General features: G+C 45.5%; 1 protein-coding gene across 1 annotated transcript in view; it reads right to left on the bottom strand.

Moving 5' to 3' along the window:
- ZFAND3 (zinc finger AN1-type containing 3) overlaps positions 1-20,217 on the bottom strand; it is a 202,646-nt gene that overhangs the window by 126,283 nt on the left and 56,146 nt on the right. The window lies entirely within an intron of this gene.

Below are 20,217 nucleotides of genomic sequence, written 5' to 3'. Positions count from 1 at the left end.
CCTAACCAATTTTACCACCTCCAGTAGTGTGAGGGTCAACAGATATAGAATACTATGAGCAGATTGTGTAGGTAAACTCCCATATTGCATGGAGGATGGTGATTGGCCAATCATAATTGAAAGTGTGTAAGAGGCTTTATGAACAGCGTAATGCCTGGTGCACACTATGCAGTTTTCTCTATCAGACCGACGGGTAGATCAATTATTTCCAGCATGTTCGATTTGCTCCCAATCGATAAAGGGATCCATTTTGTGCAGTGTTGATCTGAAAATCAATCCCTTTGTTAATCGGGAGCAGAAGGAATGCCAGAAATTATCTATGGACACTTCGATCTGACAGCAAGATTGCATAGTGTATCAGCCTTATGCTGGGAATACACGTTTCGTTTTTGCCTTCGTTTTAGCCTTCGATTCGTTCAGTAAACGAATCGAGTGTTGAAAACGTATGTGAAAATAGTCATAATCTCATTATAGTTTTGATTAATAGACCCCAAAAACGAACGTGATCGAACATGTTTGATATTATCTCTCTTTATCCATCTAATCGAGCCATTGGTAGGCTTGATGGCTGTTCAGATCGATTATATGTTCGTTTATGTTAGTCCGTCCCTGTAAAAAGGGATTTTCGTTTCGTTTCTTTGCAGCCTTCGATCATTGGAAAAACGAAACCATCAGAATCGAAAAAAACCCCGAAACCGTGGGTGGTGATATTAACCGTACGTTCGATTATTTCGGGAACGAAAAAGACAAAATGCACAATCGAAACGAAGGCTAAAACGAAGGCAAAAACGAAACGTGTATTCCCAGCATTAAAGCCCAATCTACACGATACGATTCTATTTACGATTCAATTACGATTTTATTTACGATTCGATTAAATCCGACATGTCCGATCCTGATTCGATTCAATTCGATTTGCCATTGTTTTGCAATGGCAAATCGAATTGAAATGAATCGAATCTAGATCGGACATGTCGGATTTAATTGAATCGTAAATAGAATCGTATCGTGTAAATTGGGCTTAAGAAACACACACAGCACAGATACACAGTACAGGCAATGACACCTAATACTGAGCTGGGAGAAATAACACTAACATAGCAAAACTTACAGCAAGTTAAGAGAAAAAGTATTTGAGCCCTGTCCTGGGAGCTTACAATCTACCCCCTTCACACGCAGGGGAATGAAGTGAGATTTTGCAATAAAACACTAAGGAACAGGAGAGATCCTGATAATGTGGAATGGATATTGTCATTGTATACACTTAATGGGACACAGCTGGAAACAAACTCAGAGGAGCACTGTGGACCCCACACAACACTCAATGGGCTTGATTCACAAAGCGGTGCTAACCTACTTAGCACGTCTAAAGTCTTTAGACGCGCTAACCAGGGTGCTAAGTAGGTTAGCACCGGATTTCTCAATCAGATCGTGCGCTAACTTTGCGCGCGTAAAGTTTTACGCGCGCAAAGTTTTACGCGCGCTAAGTCCCATAGGCTTTAATGGGCACTTCGCGCGGTGCGCTCTGTGCAGTACGCGCGTAAAGTTTTGCGCGCGTAAAGTTTTATGCGTGAAAAGCTTGTTTAGACGTGCTAAGGGGGTTTTCACAGGCGTGCTAACAGTTAGCACCGCTTTGTGAATCAAGCCCAATATGTGCAATAGATTAGAAATAAACTGGATTTAAACACTGAATCTAATGAAAATGTAATAAAACTGAGGCATTCATGATTGATTTAACAATCAACATATTGACCAAATATTGATTGGACCTGCTTGTTCTTTACTCAATCAACCAGGGCGGCAAAGGAGGTGTGGCCATGGCGTATGTGTGTGTGAGGGGGAGGGACAGGATTGATGTGGGGTGATGAGTGCAGAAGTGATGGCGGGACTGTTAGTGGCAGAAGTTATGGTGGCAGGAGTGCAGGATTGGCAGCGGGAAGGATAGTGAGAGAAATGGTAGTGGGAGGGCAATAGTGATGGATGAAGTGATGATGGCAGGAGTGGTGGTGGTGATGGTGGAAATGATGGTGGCAGGAGGGTGGGATTGGCAGCGGGAGGGATAGTGGGAGATATGGTGGTGGGAGGGCGGTAGTGATGGCACGATTGATGAAGTGATGATGGCAGGAGTGGTGGTGGTGGTGGTGGAAGTGATGGTGGCAGGAGGGTGGGATTGGCAGCCGAAGGGATAGTGGGAGGGCAGTAGTGATGGCGTGAGTGGTAGATGAAGTGATGATGGCAGGAGTGGTGGTGGTGATGGTGGAAATGATGGTGGCAGGATGGTGGGATTGGCAGCCAAAGGGATAGTGGGAGAAATGGTAGTGGGAGGGCGGTAGTGATGTCTTGAGTGATAGTAGAAGTGATGATGGCAGGAGTAGTGGTAGTGATGGTGGAAATGATGGTGGCAGGAGGGTGGCATTGGCAGGAGGGATAGTGGGAGGGCGGTAGTGATGGAGTGAGTGATAGATGAAGTGATGATGGCAGGAGTGGTGGTGGTGATGGTGGAAGTGATGGTGGCAGCTGGCAGGAGGGCAGGATTGGCAGTGGGAGGGATAGTTGGAGTTATGGTAGTGGGAGGGCGGTGGTGATGGTGGAAGTGATGATGACAGGAGTGGTGGTGACAGGAAAGATGGTGGCAGGAGGGCCGGATTGGCAGTGGGAGGGGATATCAGTCAAATCGGGCGTATGCGGCTCCCAGACAAATAAAGCGCCCAATATTTACAGATTTCGTGGGGTCTCTCTTTTTTCATCGTGGCATAGCCGCTCAGGATATTTACCGTTAGGCTTCAGGACTGTGGTTTGGGTGGGGCCAAGGTTACGTACGGGGGGGGGGGGGGGTTACTTTGTGAGAATATGGTTAGGTACAGTAAAATAGAGTAGAGTAATGATGGTGGGAGGGTAGTAGTGGGAGTGGTGACTGACATAATGGAGGCAGAAGGGCAAGAGTGTTGATGGAAGTGATGGTGCTGGGAGTGATAGGAGGATTGGTGGCGGGAGTGGTGCTCAAATCTGCAATGAGATTGATGTCAAAGCGCACGATCAGAAACAGTAAATCGATCTAAAGTTGATCAAAAACAGCCAAAATGACAGCCGATTCCTGTGCAATTGACTAAAACTTTCCATCCTGCTCAACCGACATATTTTTAGAGAATATCTATCATTTTTCATCGATCAAACAGATGTGTATAGCTGATGCACCCTTCATTCGATTTAAGAATCAAATCTAAAAGGTACATAAAAACTGATAAGTATATGGCTGGTTTTATTCCAATACCACATATCCTGAAGCTATCCTATCCGTAATGTTCTTGTTCTATGACATTTCTAAGATACAGAAAGATGAGGAAAGGGACATACTGTAAGCTGCTGTGGTAAACCAGCCGCCGCCCGCTCTAAAATTATTCCTCAAACAAGTAACGTGCCACAAAAACAGGCTAATAAGAAGGGATAAGTCCCCCAGCGTCCCCGAACAACTGCTCATCGAGAGCGGCGGCTGAAGCCTCGGACGCTGGCCGTAAGACGGTATAATAACAGTACTTTACATAAACGCTGACAAAATACTCCGATTCATTTATTGTAATGGAGGGATTGAGAATCACGCTGTGCCAAAATGGTGTCACGCCGTGTTCCAATCCTGCCAGCGCAGCATCGAATACAAAATATGCAGATTAATATTATCTGAGCCGGTGTGAAATAAACGATTGTATCCATCTTCTGTCTCCTAAAAATGACTGTTTAAGATATTCCACCGTTATATTTCATGTTTAAATCTACTTTTTAAGTTTTAACTGTTTTATTGTTTTTGCTCAATGACACATTCCTTGAAGTATGCCAGAGCTAAAATTTATGAACTATTGACTATTTTTTATCGCTTTCCTGCTCTCAGAAGCCATTTTCTGCTAGGAGAGTGTTTTATAGTTGGAATTTCTTATCAGTGAGGGTTATCAGGGGAATTTCTAATAATCGGTGCTGCGTGGGCTCTGCAGCCCGCAGCACCGATCAGGATTACACCGGGGCGATCAGACTTCCCCCCTTTTTTTCCCCACTAGGGGGATGTCCTGCTGGGGGGGTCTGATCGCCGCCGGCCATTAGTGAGTAGCGGGGGGGGGGCTCCTTAAAACCCCCTCCGCAGCATTTTCCGCCCTCTCCCCGCTTACCTCCCTCCCCTCCTTTCCCTAGGTGGCGCAGGACAGATATCCGTCCTGCGCATTGTAGGATAGGCTTCAGCCAGAGGCCGGGGATCGCCGATCTGCCTTACAGCGCTGCTACGCAGCAGCGCCGTATGATGTGAACAGCGGGGATTTCTTCCCCGCGTGTTTACATTACGTGTGCGAGCCGCGATCGGCGGCTCGCACACTGTTCACGGAGACACCCTCCGTGAACTGGCATGGAAAGGCCGCTCGTACGAGCGGCCGTTTCCATGCTATACCACTAACGACCAGGCGCCGCCTATCGGCCTTAGCTGGTCGTTAAATGGTTTAAGTGCCAGCGGTCTCTGCCCCCTTAAAGCTAATGGGAACCAGTATGTAAATAAAAAAATTCAGATACTCACCTAAGGAGAGGGAAGGCTCGGTCCTAATGAGCCATCCCTCTCCTCTCCCAGTGCCCTCGGTGCTGCACTGGCTCCCACTTCGTAACTCTTCGAGAGCCGAGTCCTCTCGAAGACAGGCGGCTCCACACTGCGAGTGCGTCATAGAGGGCGCTCGCGCGTGCGCAGTGTAGAGTAGCCCATCTTCGGGAGCACTCTCGCTCCTGAAGCATTTCCGAAGCCTGCCTTCGGCCGGGAAACAGCGTTATTTGACCGATACGGTCGAATACCGCTACGGGGGAGCCAGGACAACAGTGGGGACCGGGAGAGGCGAGGGGACACGCTATGGGACCAAGAGCCTCCCTCTCCTTAGGCGAGTATCTGACTTTTTTTAATTTAAAATCGGGTTCCCATTCACTTTAAGGACCAGAGACCGCTGGTATAATAACGACGGAATACCGATGAATCGCCGCATATACCTGCCGCAACCGACGTCCACGCCGGGATCCTCAGGACACCCACTCTGCCATCTCTAGGACGTCAGAGTCATGTGAGCCGGTCAGGAGCCGCTTTCATTGGTTCCAGACCGTGTCTATCAATGCAAGCCTACGGGAGTTGCTTATATTGATAAACACGGCCAGGAGTCAAAGAAATCGGCTCCTGACCGGCACACTTGACTGACGTCCTAGAGACAGGCAGAGCAAGTAAGCTGCGACAGGACATGGCGGGGATTCAGCGGCGCTGCGGCGGTGAGTTCAAATCTACGCCCTGGCAGCCAGGTAGCCATCAAAACAGGGCATAGGTTTCAGATACCTTGGTCCTTAAAGTGGTCTGAAACTCCGACATAACATTCAATAAAAATGTGTTTTCCTACTTTTATTACTCATTAAGTTATCATATTTGCTTTTGTGCACAAGTAATATTGCCTGTTTACAAATTACAAGTTTCCAAAGTGTAGTTTATCTTGTCCTGAAACTTGCCATTGCATTTTATTCTAAGTGTTTTTTTATTATATATTAACATCTTGTAATTAGCTGTTCTGAGCTGTTTGTGTGCTTGAAGCACAAAACACTTCACAGTGAGCTCCTTTTCACTTGTTACACTGTGTTTACACACATGTATCAACATTGGAATGCAAACAAAGATACTGTTATCTCCAGTTTGGATGCGGATTTGAAGCTGAATAGCAGGACAAAGTGCTTTGTTTAACCATTTTAGTGATATTCTGCTAAAAAAAAATTAATGTATAGTAGCTTTCAAGCTGTGAGGAATATTTTAGAGCAAAGTAGAAATGCTGACTTTCAGACCACTTTAAGTAGTTAAACATGTCGGTGAATTGGTGCCACGCCCATGCACTGAACGACAGGAATATGATGGGGAAACCCGGTAATCTCAGTGAAGTACTTCCTGTCCAGCAGGGAGTGTGTCACGTAGGCGGAGGCGACAAGTGGCGTGCAGGGGGGCATGGCATTGCATATGACCATTGGCACACACTGACACAGGGCTATACAATTGATGTTTTGTGCTTTGCATTACGATGCAATGGGTGGTGGGGCATCGCACAGCAAACGCACCAGCCAGGTATAAAGAGTTAGCTATGGGAGCCTCCATAGTTCCATCACTTTAAATCTCCATGAGAGAATCCCAGTCAGATCCTCACTTGCAGAAGTTTGGCTCTGTGCAGTTCTAGGCAACGTCCCCCTCCCCCGGGATAAGCAGGCTGCAGTGCCAAAGTCTGGAGGGATCGCACAAACGAGGATCTGCCCGTTAATATTCCTGTCAGCGCAGAGCGGCGGGTCTGGGCCACATTTGCATATCTGCGCGTTGATTACAAAACATCCAGCTGTGCTCTAATAATCTGCTGCAGAATTTTATATTTCCTCAAAGGCTGCCCTGGCGAGAAGCGTCTGGAAGGACGAGCGGGGAAGGACAGACGACAAGGAAACACCAAGGTGACGGCCACTCTGCCATCAGAAAAACACACACATTCTTATTAAGTATTTATATAGTGCAGACATCTTCCACAGCACTGTACAAAATATATAGTCTTGTCCCTTAACTGTCCCTGAGAGGAGCTCACAATCTCTTCTCTACTATAATCATATGATTAATGTCCTACCATATTACTATTATGTATTTATAAAGCAGTGACATCTTCTGCAGCACTTTACAGAGTACATAGTCATGTCACTGACTGTCCTAAGAGGAGCTCACAATCTAATCCTACCATAGACATAGTCTAATGTCGCTCCATACTATTATTATGTAATTAATAGTTGATGGTCCGGCGCTGCCCAGGTATGTGCTTGGCTGGTGTTGGCTCCACCCACTTTTCTAACCCTAACACACAATTACTCAATGACTTACTTTGTGAGCGTTGCGGTCTTTGGCATCAATAATTTGCATTGAAATGAAACAAATCTGATTAGCTGTTTGTGGCTCCACCCACTTTTCTGAATTTGAACCCCAATCACCCAATGACCAACGGTACCAGGTTTGAGGCTTGTGCCATTAACAGATCAAGAATGGCAGCAATTAAATATTCCCCTTGAAAATCAATAGGTGAATTTTGATTGGCTTTTGTAGGCTCCACCCACTTTTCTAAATATTAATCCCAGTCACCCAGTGACCAACTGTGCACAGTTTGAGAACCCTGCCATTAACAGTGTAAAAATGGCTGCAATTTACATTTTCCCAGTGAAATTTGTATTTGTCTCCATCCACTTTTTGGTTATAGGGATAAAAAGTATCCTATATGTTATTCCAGGAAATGTACTATGTGTGGCCAAATTTCATTCAAATCCGTTCAGCCATTGTTGCTTGAGTAACAATCATCCAAACTTTTGCATTTATATTAGTGAGATATAGCAAGGACATCTACTGCAGCACATTACAGAGTACATAGTCATGTCACTCACTGTCCTCAGAGGAGCTCACAATCTAATCTCTACCATAGTCATAGTCTAATGTCCTACCATATTATTATTATTATTATTATTATGTGTTTATATAACAGTGACATCTTCTGCTGCACTTTACAGAGTACACAGTCATGTCACTCACTGTCCTTCGAGGAGCTGAGCTGTCCATTTTTTTTTTTGGGGGGGGGGGGGGGAGCCAATTAACGTATCTGTATGTTTTTGGGTCGTGGGAGGAAACCAGAGTGCCCAGGGGAAGTGGCCATACACCTGTAAATCTTCATTGTATAATCATGTACTTCCAGTTTAAAATTCTACTTTTGTCAAAAGTTAGCTATAAAAAAATGTATCAATGCTAAAAACATCTCAGCTTGTCACAGAGAACTAGGAACAGCCAGAAAGTGGTTGATCACTGCAGTGGAAATGGTTGGCAAATTTGTCCACACGTGAACAGACTTCCAATTAAAAAGAATGTCTTTTGATGTTAAGTAAAGCGACAAGAGGTGAAGAAACTTGTGATCTGGAAAGCTGAAAAATGTTCAGTCAGTCCTGCTCTCTAACAAACAAGGAAGGAGGGGCTATGCTCACCCTGCTTAGGGACCAGGATTTTAAAATGGAAATGCAGGTGCTTAAAAGGAACCTGAGATAGGGCCACAGCAATAAAATATACATACATGGGGCTTCCTCCAGCCCCCTCCGGCTTGATCGCTCCCACGCTGTCCTCCTCTGACTCCCTGATTTAGCACTAGACTTTTGGAAATGTATCTTTGTATGTTTTTGTGGCCAGCTTTAGGCTGCGCACTAAACAAAAGACCCAATCAGACCCGTCAGCTTAAGGCACACCTAATGTTTACTCCAACCTGCATGCAGCAGCTTTGGGGTCATGTGTCCTCCCTTAGAGCACACTATGGAATGTGATGACAATATGAGCGGGCCATGCTTGCCTACAAGGACATATTGGAACGATTCTTGCGACTCCAAGTGTCCTAAACTCGAGCATTAAGGGTTCGCAATTACCTTCTGTTTTAACAGGGCACGTTTGTACTTAGCTAGGCACAACACAGTAATCAAGCACTAGAGAGAGACAGCTGGCCAATTTTATGGCCCTTCTCGTAAACAGCAAGTCGTTAAACTCCTCTGTTCTCTTCCCCTGAACTTGCAAATTTCAGAGCACGAGTGGATGATACTAGTGGACAACATAAACTAGTTCAGTCAATGATGTTGGGGGGCATGAACACACCTTGTCCCCAGCAATGTCATTGATGGATATGAACCTCCTGTCCCAGCCAATGACATAGGTAGACATGAACATCTCCTGACCCAGCCAATGACACAGGTAGACATGAACATCTCCTGACCCAGCCAATGGCACAGGTAGACATGAACATCTCCTGTCCCAGCCAATGACACAGGTAGACATGAACATCTCCTGTCCCAGCCAATGACACAGGTAGACATGTACCCCTCCTGCCCCAGCCAATGACACTGGTAGACATGAACACCTCCTACCCCAGCCAATGACACAGGTAGACATGGACATCTCCTGTCCCAGCCAATGACACAGGTAGACATGAACATCTCCTGACCCAGCCAATGACACAGGTAGACATGCACCCCTCCTGCCCCAGCCAATGACACCGGTAGACATGAACACCTCCTACCCTAGCCAATAACATAGGTAGACATGAACACCTCCTGTCCCAGCCAATGGTGGAAAACAATACCTCCTGTCCCCGCTAATGACACAGGTAGATATGAACACCTTCTGTCTCAGTTAATGACACAGATAGACAGTAACTATCCTGTCTCAGCCAACAATGTCCATGACCACTAACACCTCCTCTCCGTGCCAACAATGTAGGTAGACCTAAACTCCTCCAGTCCCAGCCAATGACACAGGTAGACATGAGCTATCCTGTCCCCACGAATGATGTAGGTAGACCTGAACACCTCCTGTCCCAGCCAATGATATTGTGAATGAGAACCGTCACTGTCCCAGCTTATGATGTTGGTTAATGTGAATGAACAATCCCTGTTTCGGCCAAGATGTTTGGAGAAAATGAAACCCCCTTTCCAAACTGATATTGGTACACATGAACAAATGCTTTTACAGTCTGATAAACTAGGAACCAACTTTTCCACCGAGTTAAAGTTTGCCAGTTTACTCATCATGCTCTGACTTTTCTAGAAAACAGAACGGGTCTGGCCATCAGGGATATTTTCTTTCAAGCATTACTTTGAGGTGAGGCTTTTTGTCTATGTTATAAATTCTGTTGTGTCCTCTAAAGGCTGACGAGAGATCAATTCTCCAGCAATGTACAGAAGAGGAAGCGCTCCATGAAAGGCCACCATATTGTTCCTCTGGCCGGCTATTCTTTGCGCAGACACCAGAGAGAGCTCCCCATTTAAACCATGTGGGTAAAATAGAAAATGCGGCGAAGCGCTAACCTTTCGGCAACAAAAGGCGGCAGCGAGAGGGAGGACCTGGGCAGCAGAGATGGACTACGGACCGGTGTTCAGCATTCAGCTATTCATGGCAGATCCCGTCGATATGTTTGTATGGAAAGGCTGTGCGCTCGGCTGGAGGATTGGCCTTCAATAGAACAATTCTCTGTCCATTGACACCTTAAAGACAGGTGGTAAAAGTCACCCGGAACGAGAGGCATTGTGTGGAGTCCACAGAAATGTAGACAGTCCTCTCTATTGTCTGCGTCACGTCAGCAGCTAATCCACAGAAACACTGTCCAAACAATAAACACATAGCACGTTAAAGGGACAGTTTCTCACTCGTGGTATTTTTTCTGCTACAATTTCTATTTTTCAAGGCATGAACTTTGCTATCTAGATTTGATTGTTATTCAATCTTTCGTGTCCATCCTATGGGGCATCCTCTGATAATGCTTTCAGTCACGTCCGATGCCCAGTTTCCCGATCTCGGAGCTTACAGTAGATTCTGCTGCCACGTTTCTCAGACTTACGGCGCGTACTCCCTTAGGTACGCCGCTGTTTGCCGAGAACCCAAAAGGTATGCACACCATTAACTCAAGTACGCCCTTTGACACGCATATATAAGCATTACACCTTAACTGCATATAAAAGCTTTGCAAACATCGCTCAGAAGTCCAGGAGAGACCAGCACAATGGAACGGAACACAGTGAATTTTATTCCTAGAACAAACAGCTTCGGGACTGTGGGATGTTTTAGCTTCATGTAGCGGCGTGTTCTTGGAATACAATTTGATGGATTTACTTTCAGTGTGTGGACATCTGTGGATTCACACGTACGACCAGTGAACCTGAGCTGGTGTAGGAAGCCTAATAGCAGGATTCCGACTTTCAGATACGTTACAAATTTTCTTTATAGGTCCACTTTTGTTAAAAAATGATAAAATGTAAAATACATAGTTAAAAAAATGTAAATTTCTCTTAGAGTAAAATGCACTCAGGGCTGGATTTACCATAAGGCACTGTAGGCACGTGCCTACAGGCACTTGATGATGGAAAGGCGGCCCACTCCCCGCCCCAAGCGCCTCCTTCCCTATGCAGAGTCCTGAGCAGATTGTAAATGAAACGTTACTCAGCCAGTTGTCGGCATTCCACTGACCAGATCTCCTTTCAGTTGGGCGCACCACTAGCTGCTTAATACTGAGGGTACCTCTGGCTACTTAATACTAAAGGGCACCTGTAGCTACCTATGACAGAAAGTAAGGGAGAAGAGACAGCTGGGACAGCCAGCACACTTGTGGTGCAGTTTGTCGGGGGGTTGTAGGTCCATGTTGGGCAAAGTCTGGGGTGCCAGGACATCTGTGCCTATAGGCTCCTGTGATGTAAATCTGGCCTGAATGCACTATAAAATACTTTTTTCCTATGTATCTGTCACATACAGTAAGTAGTGAAAAAACTGACAGATCTGACAGATTTTGGTCTAGTCAATCTCCTCATAGGATATACTTACTATTACCTTTATTCTTTACAAAAGCACTCCCTAGAAAAGATCTATGCAATGGCAGTGTTCTCAGAATTTTTTTCCAGCCGGGTGGCATGAAAAAGTAGCCGGGTGGGGCGAGATGAAAGAATGCAGGGCCAGTGCTTCTCTGCACAATTCTGCTTACAGCAGAGAAGGATGTGAGCCGATGACAGCCGGGTGCTCACCAAAACTTGCCGGGTGGAGCACCCGGCTAAAAGAGCCTGGGGAGAACACTGTCAGCCAGCTTCTCTTCTCATTTGCACACTATTTTGACAGTTGGACTGACCAACTGCAATTCTTGTCAGGTCTGTCAGGTTTTCACTGCCTGCTGTAAGTAGGAAACATAGTAACAAAGGGGAAAAAAAAACTACTAGTAATTTATAGTTTATTTCTACTTGGGAAAAATGCACATCATCTATATATGTATTTTAAATGTTAACATTTTTCATGATAGTCGCCCCTCAACAGAATCTATTATATGAACCTCTGATGTCACAAAGTTGCTCTGCAGGGGTGGAACTCCTGTTTGTCGGATTAGCAGATAAAAGTGGTTATAGAAGAGCTCCAGATATTCAGCTGGGTTTCCTAGCGCCCCAGAGATAGAACTGGAATCACAGTCTGTCTATATCATCATCCTCCCCACCCAAAAAAAATCTGCTAATACTTAAACCAGCCCCCCGAGGTTCCAGGTGACACATTGGTGCATGGGCGTCCCGGCAGCTTCAGAAGGAAGGCTGACTTTGTAATTGCAGTGCCATGGCTTACTGTCACTTCTGGATGTAGGAATAGCACCCTCGTGAATCACCCCCTACCGCCATATTTGAAGCCACCAACATCGCCCCAACATCCTACTTATAAGGGGGAGTGTGTCTGCGGCTTAAGATGAGCTGGATGGGCAGCATTGCCAATCACGCAGGGGTTTCCTTGATGCAGTTCAGGAGTTGTAGGAAGGGCCAATGCCAGCACCACGCTCTGATGGGTGTGGCCAGGAGGATCAGAACTGGCTTGAAAGGTGAGGTGCCCTGAAGCTGAGGAACAGTCGTTTGAGAGCTTTTCCAGTGCAGAATTATTAGGCAAGTTGTATTTTTGAGGAATAATTTTATTATTGAACAACAACCATGTTGTCAATGAACCCAAAAAACTCATTAGTATCAAAGCTGAATATTTTTGAAAGTAGTTTTTAGTTTTAGCTATTTTAGGGGGATATCTGTGTGTGCAGGTGACTATTACTGTGCATAATTATTAGGCAACTTAACAAAAAACAAATATATACCCATTTCAATTATTTATTTTTACCAGTGAAACCAATATAACATCTCAACATTCACAAATATACATTTCTGACATTCAAAAACAAAACAAAAAAATCAGTGACCAATATAGCCACCTTTCTTTGCAAGGACACTCAAAAGCCTGCCATCCATGGATTCTGTCAGTGTTTTGATCTGTTCACCATCAACATTGCGTGCAGCAGCAACCACAGCCTCCCAGACACTGTTCAGAGAGGTGTACTGTTTTCCTTCTTTGTAAATCTCACATTTTATGAAGGACCACAGGTTCTTAACCTCCCTGGCGGTAAGCCCGTGCTGAGCACGGGCTATGCCGCCGGGAGGCACCGCTCAGGCCCCGCTGGGCCGATTTGCATAATTTTTTTTTTGCTGCACGCAGCTAGCACTTTGCTAGCTGCGTACAGTGCCCGATCGCCGCCGCTACCCGCCACTATAAGCATAAGCGCCGCCGCAGCCGCCCCCCCCCCCCAGACCCCGTGCGCTGCCTGGCCAATCAGTGTCAGGCAGCGCCGTGGGGTGGATCGGAGTCCCCTTTGACGTCACGACGTCGATGACGTCGGTGACGTCATCCCGCCCCGTCGCCATGGCGACGGGGGAAGCCCTCCAGGAGATCCCGTTCTTTGAACGGGATCTCCTGATCTCCGATCGCCGGCGGCGATCGGAGGGGCTGGGGGGATGCCGCTGAGCAGCGGCTATCATGTAGTGAGACCTCGTCTCGCTACATGAAAGAAAAAAAAAAAAAGAAAAAAAAAACGTATTTGCTGCCCCCTGGCGGATTTTGCCAAACCGCCAGGAGGGTTAATGGGGTTCAGATCAGGTGAACAAGGAGGCAATGTCATTAGTTTTTCTTCTTTTATACCCTTTCTTGCCAGCCACGCTGTGGAGTACTTGGATGCGTATGATGGAGCATTGTCCTGCATGTTTTTCTTGAAGGATGCAGACTTCTTCCTGTACCACTGCTTGAAGAAGGTGTCTTCCAGAATCTGGCAGTAGGACTGGGAGTTGAGCTTGACTCCATCCTCAACCCGAAAAGGCCCCACAATCTCATCTTTGATGATACCAGCCCAAACCAGTACTCCACCTCCACCTTGCTGAGTCGGACTGGAGCTCTCTGCCCTTTACCAATCCAGCCACGGGCCCATCCATCTGGCCCATCAAGACTTACTCTCATTTCATCAGTCCATAAAACCTTAGAAAAAAAAAAGCTGAAATCTTGACGTTTCAGCTTTTGTGTCTTGTTCAGTGGTGGTCGTCTTTCAGCCTTTCTTACCTTGGCTATGTCTTTGAGCATTGCACACCTTGTGCTTTTGAGCACTCCAGTGATTTTGCAGCTCTGAAATATGGCTAAACTGGTGGCAAGTGGCATCTTGGCAGCTGCATGCTTGACTTTTCTCAGTTCATGGGCAGTTATTTTGCGCCTTGGTTTTTCCACACGCTTCTTGCGACCCTGTTGACTATTTTGAATGAAACGCTTGATTGTTCGATGATCACGCTTCAGAAGCTTTGCAATTTTAGAGTGCTGCATCCCTCTGCAAGATATCTCACTATTTTTGGCTTTTCTGAGCCTGTCAAGTCCTTCTTTTGACCCATTTTGCCAAAGAAAAGGAGTAAGACAACATGCATAAAGAGGATGATGTGGTCAAAATACTTATTCGCCTAATAATTCTGCACTCCCTGTAGAAAGCAGGGGAGAGGAGTGGGAGGAGTCTATTAAAAATTCCCAAATGAAGGCCTAAAAAGAAAAAAAGAAAAAAGTGACCCCATTGTACAGATCTTTGCACCACAGTGGGGTTAATTTGCAATAAGAAGGGCGGTCTCCAGGTTTCCCGAGGAAGGTTTACGGCCGAGATCGGCAGAATTTGGGGCATCTGTCTGCCGTAGTAATTTAGCAATATCCCACCGTATGTCAGACGCTCGTGAAGAGGACAGAAGGACCCATAAACCGCGGGCGTCGCACTGTTTAGCACGGAAGAAAGTGGCGGAACAGAGGAGGGACTTTTATCATTCCAACCTATAAAAAATGATTCGATGAGCGCCGAGGAACTGAAAGGTCACCTGATAAATCCTTCCCTTTAATGCCTCTAAAAATAAAAAGACTGAATTATTCTGCGGGACTTTATCACTCCGGCTATTGAAAATCAGCAGCAGAAAATTGAAAGTCCATAAATTAGACTCTCCGCTGGGACGAACGACGCAATAAAAGGAAGCAACGCCCCGAACAGACGCCGGCAAAGATGCTGCTTAAAGGTGAGAGGGGTCCATCTGAGCGATGGGTGAAAACGGGGAGCCCATTTCCATACATATAAAAGTAGCTTTTTTTAACCACATCCCCTCACTTCCTGTGTGTCACAAACAAGGGAATAGACAGTGATAAAAACTTTTTAGTACAGAGTGTGATTTGCGTGGGCACCCCCAGGGCGTGGAATCTAAGTGAGCGCGGGTCTTCACCAGCACAACCCGCAAGGGATGATGAACCGTCACCCCTAGTGGGCAGAGGACCACTTTGCTGCCTGGTGCCCACCAGGTCACAACCCCTAGGGCTGCCCCACCAGTGATGAGAAGAACAGAAGGGCTGGACCCTGCAATGAAGGAAGGAGGACGAACTAAGGGACAGGCAAAAGGACTGATAAATGACTAGACGAACAGATGTGAACCAACAAGGCCAGACAGGCAGGGCTGAGTTAACTGGATGAGATTGACAGGAATAGACTGATAGTAGTAGACTAAAAGGACCGGACCGACTGCAGCACAGTGACAGGACTGGATTGATTGCAACAAGACTGACTGACAGGCTATGCTGTACGGCGTGAGGACACATCGTGGCTGTTGCATTGACGGTACAGCACTGGGCGCAGAGTGGCAGGGTTTAAATATTTGCTCAGAATTGCCTCCTACAGACCTGAAACAAACATTAATCCAATCTAGAAATCTAAGCAGGGGTGGGATGATAATCAGTATAGGACTTGCCCTCTGGCTCCCTCTCTTGTTGGGAGGGCAGTATTGCAGATATCAGTTAGGCCTCGTTTCCACTTCTCGTGATTAGATCACAATTCACAAAGGGACAATCATTTTATAATATAAATTGCAGCTCTCAGTTTTCACTGCTGTGAAGATACGCCACAAGCAAACTGCCAGCTATATTTGTGGGTGCAACTGCATTTCTGTCTTAGTAAGTACAATTTAAAGTGAAACTGAGGTGAAAATAATCAATTGTACTTATCCTCCTACTCCTAAAAATGACTTTTTTAGATATCATGTTTTCATATGTTTAAACATTCACAAAGTAGATTGAATGTTTTGTTGTCTCTGCTCAGTGGCAGCTTATTAAGTGTCCCTAGATGAAAATACATGAACTATTAACCTATCTCTCAGAAGTTGTATTCTGCAAGGAAAACTTTTATGGCTGTGATTTGCTTATCACTGATGCTCACTAAATTCCTGACAAGGAATATATAGTGATCATCACATGCTGCTGGGCTGCTCTGTGTACATCGCCGCTCACAGGAAGTAGAGATTACTACTTCCTGTGAGCGGCGATGTACACAGAGCAGCACAGCAGCACTTGATCATGGCCTGGAAGGCGAGTCAACCCACCGCCGCTGCCTTCATGACTTCAGCAATGGAGAGGGGAGCCCGGAGGTAGACGGAAGGAGAGGGAGGGAGGAGTCAGGCCCCCCTTTTCGCACTGTGCCGCTGCTCCCCTCTCCTTCACTAGAGTGTAAACCGAGACCCCCACTTTGGGACCACTTTTCTGGTCCCAAAAACTCGACTTATACTCTAGTATATACGGCACCCCTGTGGAACGGGTTTAATCCAGTGAACTCCCTCCTTCCCCTTTATGTGACCATTGTCAGTATGCACACAGCTTATGCCGGTCTGTGCATGGTGCGCATGGATATATTTTGTTGGCTCCCTTGTGGGATTAACAGTAGTGACTCCAGGATGATTGATTTCTGTGAATGCATTTGTATGAACATTTGCATGTGAGTGTGCAAAGTGTTAACTGTCTTTGCCCTTTTGCTTGCCACCCCCCCCTTTAGAACCTCCCTAATATCTTATTTAAATGTCCTAACTTGAGGCAACGTGGCTCGTTTTTCATGACCAGCAGTACAGCCTAAAAACTAGAGTGTTCAGAAAGGGGCCAGAACTAGCTGCCTCCACATTACTTCCACAGCAGGTTTACAATCTATCCGGTCACCTCTTTGGACGGGGTTTGGAGAGGTGTTCGCTCTCTCATCCAGGAGGCGGGGCCGGGATGCCGGTTCACCTCAGGTTGCACGCTCTCCCGCCTCCAGCCCGCGAACAGAAAGGAACAATGGGGGTGTCGGCCTGGAGGTAATATCTTAAAAAGTAAAAGCGTGAATTCAGCCACTCCGCGGAGAGCATTGAACAGAACCGGAGGAGGCCCGGAATAAATCTTTCTGAAAAAGCGCATAATGAAAAACAAACCAACACCAGAGCCTTTCACCGCCTGGCAATTTAGCGCTAAACTCCTTCCCCACCGAGGAAATACAATTAAAATGACAAAAAAAGAAGGGAAAAAAAATAAGACACACATGTAATTTTCAGCACGCTTTAGTAATAGAAAGCGTTAGAAGAAGCCGCTTCAGGGGACGAGAGGAGGATGGAGATTGAAAAGAAATACGCCAAATCCGGAGCAGTTTTCCCCCCGCGTAGGAGAGGCGAGGGGGAGGGGGGACGCCGAAATGCTAAAGAACATAGTCAAGTAACTCATAAACACAGACGCACTGTATTATTATCATCACAGAGAGGAGAAAGCGAACTCAAATATCACGACAGGATTTAATATTTCACCGTCTACAAATGAAACGTATAAACGGCACTAATGTACCCCGCCGGCACAACGCTGCCACGTCTTAAAGCGGACCCCAACTCAGAACTCCTCTCTGCTCTATAAGATACACCACAGCATAATAACCTTTAGGCTACTTTCCCACCAAGACGTTGCGTTTTAGGGGACGTTATGGTCGCATAATGTGCCCCCAATGCAACGCATGGTGGTGTTGAAGTTGGACGTCAGATTGAGCCGTGTTATGCAGCTCTCAATGCAGCAGCTCCAGGTTAGTGATAGGAAGTCCGGATCTTTTTAAGGATTCGGATCATTTGAATCGGATCATTGAAAAGATCTGGATCTTTGAACTGAATCATTTTACTAGGGAAGCAGACTGGGAGTGAAATGACTAGCAGGACAGGACTTTCCCTGCACTGTACATTCTGTATGTTCCTGTTTCTTCCAGACAGACATCCACTGTGAACCGAATCTTTTATTGTGATGATCCAGATGATTCGACTCACAAAAAAGATCCGGATCTAATGAACGATTCGTTCATGATCCGGACAACACTACAGTCCCACCACGAGTCACCACAGTGCAGTGAATATTAATTAGCCATGAGGCTGGCTGCAGAGGAGGAGGGGAGACCTCCTCCTCCAACATTACAGGGCATGTGCAAACAGTCTAACGCTGCTTAGCCCAGTATAACGTACAGCATGCAGCACTTTGTTTAAACGTGCTGCGTTACTATGAAACGCAACGTGTGCACTGTGAACAGCACATTGATTTTACAGTGCTGTGAGTTAGGCTGCGTTACAGGCTGCTGTAATGTGGGACTTTAACGTCCCACTGTGAAACCAGCCTTAAACAAAAAACTTTCCTTGGTTACAGCTGATACAAATCCTAAAATAAATCTGCACAGTTTCTACTTCCTGATTCATGGAAGCAGACATATTGTTTACAGCCTGTGCTTTCAAATAAGCTTATCTGCCATAGGCAGTCGTGTGGCACAGGGGAGAGATCAAATTACAACTTGAGATTAGACACAAATGAGAAAACAGGCTAAACTCTCTAAATACATTCAGGGTGCATTTCTCTACTTTTTCCTTTTGTCCTGTGCAAGAGTTCAGGTCCAGTTTAAGGTGGTTATACACAATACAATTATGTAGAGTCTTTTTCGACCACAGAAATCAGATTGATTTTCCCACTTGATCAAGTAATTTGAAAAACTAAACCAATATGCCATACACTTTTGATAAAAAAAAAAAAAAAAAAAAAAAAAAAAATCAAACAAAAACCATTCAGACCCATTTGCAATTAACTTTTCCTCCTGAGTTTTCTCCTAATTGATATTTTCAAACTTGTCCAAAAAATGCCCTTTAAATCACCAGCAGGCAAGAAATACTCAAAATTGTTTTTCAATGTCTTTTTGGTACTTTTTCAATTGCAAAGTTTTGAAACGGTATTCTAAATAAAAGATGAAAAATTATCTCTCCTGGGAGAAAACTCACGAGAAAAAGTTAAATGCACACGGGCCTCAGTTGCTTTTGTATTTTTTCTCTGATTTTTCTAAACAATCCAATGAGTTATTGAAAAATTTTGGGGGAAAAAAATTGAATAGTTTTTTTCTATACAATTTTTATTGTACAATGCAGACATCAAACCAGTTGATTACGGTGATACCTTTAATGACTAACTGTACATGGTTTATAGCAAGCCTGTGAAATGTTAAGTTTCTTTAGGCTATGTTTCCACTGTGGTGTGAAATTTTTGCGTCCAAAAAGAAAAAAAACGAAAAAAAAAACACATGCAATTTTTCTGATTGGCGGAAAATCTCATGTAAATTTGTACATGTTTTTATGCAAGTTTTTGTACATCAAAAATCTGCATTAGTCAAATTTAACACAATCTACCTAGTAACAGCTTAATCAAGACTGCGGACAACATCCTGAAACCATGCATTTAACCTCCTTAGCGGTATGCCCGACACTGTGTTGGGCATACCGCCAGCTGTCCCCAAGTATAATTTTTAGAGATCGCATTGTTTTAATAGCTTCAGCTAGCACTAGGCTAGCTAGCAGTGGTGGCCAGCATCCCCTGATTACTTTTGATCCCCCCCCCGATCGCCGATAAATACATTACCCCCCCCCTGGAACCAGCGATTGCGCAGCCTCCCTGCACATCTCCAGTCCTCTCTATGTGGCGGATCGGGTCTGCGCATGACGTCATGTTCGATCCTCCCCATAGAGAAGAGCGGAGCTGTCCGGGGAGGCTGCGCCGATCGCTGGATCCAGGCTGGGTAATGTATTTAGCGACGATCAGGGGGATCAAAAGTAATCAGGGGATGCCGGCCACCACTGCTAGCTAGCCTAGTGCTAGCTGAAGCTATTAAAACAATGCGATCTCTAAAAATTATACTGGGGGACTCTCGGCTACAAACCCTCCTGAGCGGCGTAACGCTCAGGAGGTTAATGCGAATTGTGGAGCAACTAACGTGAATATTCACAATGCTATCCGATGTCATTGCAAAGCATTATATGCGAATCAATGCGCGTAAAATATCAGAAAAAATGAAGCAGGACTTAAGATTTAGTTTCGCATGCGAATGCTTACGAAAATTCGTATCGCATGGAAAAGGCCATATTCACTACCATGTGTTGCTAAACTAATGCAAATTTTCTGTGTGAAAAATCTAATACATAACGCACAAGTGGAAACCTAGC

This window comes from Hyperolius riggenbachi, chromosome 4 (assembly GCF_040937935.1).
Source record: "Hyperolius riggenbachi isolate aHypRig1 chromosome 4, aHypRig1.pri, whole genome shotgun sequence".
Taxonomy (NCBI): domain Eukaryota; kingdom Metazoa; phylum Chordata; class Amphibia; order Anura; family Hyperoliidae; genus Hyperolius; species Hyperolius riggenbachi.
This window is presented reverse-complemented; position numbering and strand designations above follow the sequence as displayed.